The sequence below is a fragment of the Notothenia coriiceps genome, unplaced genomic scaffold, assembly GCF_000735185.1.
Source record: "Notothenia coriiceps isolate Sejong01 unplaced genomic scaffold, NC01 NC01_scaffold00010591, whole genome shotgun sequence".
In the NCBI taxonomy this organism is placed as follows: Eukaryota; Metazoa; Chordata; class Actinopteri; order Perciformes; family Nototheniidae; genus Notothenia; species Notothenia coriiceps.
In genome coordinates, this window is record NW_011343292.1 from 13,807 (window position 1) to 15,675 (window position 1,869).

A 1,869-nucleotide genomic window follows, 5' to 3' on the forward strand; every position below is an offset into this window, starting at 1 on the left:
TGCCCTCCACTTAGTACTCCCACGTCTGTAAAATAACAACACCTAAGTCAAAATGCTTTTTGTTGATTTCCGCTCAACTTTCAACACATTTCTCCCACACAATATTTTTTATTAAACCTACCACTCTGGGCTTAAAAACACTCTCTGCAACTGCATATTGGAATTTCTCACAAAGAGCTATCACTCAGATTGGTTTGGTTTGGTGGTCACACAGCCTCTACTCTTGTGTTCAAAACTGGGGTTCCCCAGGGCTGTGTGCTCGGCCCCCTCCTGTTCAAGCTGTACATCCACAACTAAAAGGTGGTATAAAACAAATCACATCTGTCTATCATTCTTTGAGTTATATGGCAGTGTTGGGTACTTACGGGAGCTGACAGTGTCCACATACTGAGGCAGGTATGGAGCCCACAAGTCAATGGTGTCTTTACGTCCTGATTGGCCAATCCGCCTCAACTCAGCCAGTAAGAGAGCTTGAGCTGCTTCACGCACCTAAAACATTAAATAGGGTAAGGTTATGAATTTTTATTTTACTTCCATACAGGGTCATTAGGTGAATAGCCATGTTGAAGCTCATGCTATATCATTTTTAAAATGTTATTCATTTAAAAAAAAGTTAACAAATATGGTTCATTTCTTGCATGGTAGGTGTAACAGATATATCCAACTTGGCAACATTTCAAATAATTCATCTAAATTATCCTGTTATTAGAGAAAGAACAATACGGGTAACGTTTCCTTCAACATGGGGTTGCTTGATATTATTGTGTGTGTGTGTGTGTGTGTGTGTGTGTGTGTGTGTGTCTTACCTCCAGACAGCGGTCCTGCCATCTTCTCGCCAACATCTCTAGCAGAGGAGGTCTGAACTTGTCCAGTCCAAGGAGGTCAGGGAGCATCACACAGTGCATGGCTGCTAGCTGGCTCCAACCTACACACACACACACACACACACACACACACACACACACACACACACACACACACACACACACACACACACACACACACACACACACACACACACACACACAGTCAGAGGACTCACCAGCAGTCAGCAGGATGAGTGAGGCTCCGCTCAGATAAACAGACAGCAGACTCACACTGCACATGATCATTACAGAGAGACAAAGAGAGGGAGAACTGATGGCTGATCGACTGAGACCTGAATGAACACACAGAGGGGGAGAAAAGGGGAGGAGAGAGGGAGAGAGGGATATAGGGAGGAGGAGAGAGGGAGAGGAGGATTCTGGTTCTCTGCCAAGTTTGTTCCTGTTTGCCAAACATGAGCAGAGACAAAGAGAGGGAAAGGAACAGACAGTGAAAAGAAAAGAAGATTAAAATGAAAAGAGAAAGAAAAAAACATTTTCTATTTTTGTACTTTGTACATGTAATTCTGCAGATGTATAACCAATGCGATAAAGTGACTTAAAGATCATGACTTTCCAACTCTGTAAAAGGGACGATCTGATGTCCTATATAAAACTACAGATAATTAACTTTGAAAATGGACGTTTGGAAAGTTGTGAGTGGTATTATTAAATTATTCCACGATTTCTTTGATCACTATGGAAGAAGTTTTAAGAGTTTAGATTTACATGGATTGATTCGCTGATAAACTGATGACTGTTTTGTTGGGAAATATTCCTTTGAATGTGAGCGGACACATGTGACCTGATCATCTTAAGGTAACACTGAAAATTAACCCTTAATCCTGATGCACCAAGGTCCATTTAAAAAACAAGATATCTAAGCTTCTGACTGCAGTTAGAGAAACTAATGTGATGTAGTTTATTAATATACAAAAGATAATTAAATATCTTCCTCAGACAGGTCCAGGTGTTTTATTTTGACACTTCCTGTTAGCTTGAGTCC

At 41.0% G+C, this 1,869-nt stretch overlaps 1 long non-coding RNA gene across 1 annotated transcript in view; it reads right to left on the bottom strand.

The window, feature by feature from the left end:
* Positions 1 to 354: 354 nt before the first annotated feature.
* The window catches only part of LOC104946050 (uncharacterized), an 11,466-nt gene continuing 9,951 nt past the window's right edge, over positions 355 to 1,869 (bottom strand). The window contains exons 2-3 of the long non-coding RNA XR_798401.1: positions 807 to 925; positions 355 to 489 (exon numbers count right to left, since the gene is read on the bottom strand). This is a non-coding gene — a long non-coding RNA (uncharacterized lncRNA). The remainder of the gene's footprint in view (positions 490 to 806; positions 926 to 1,869) is intronic.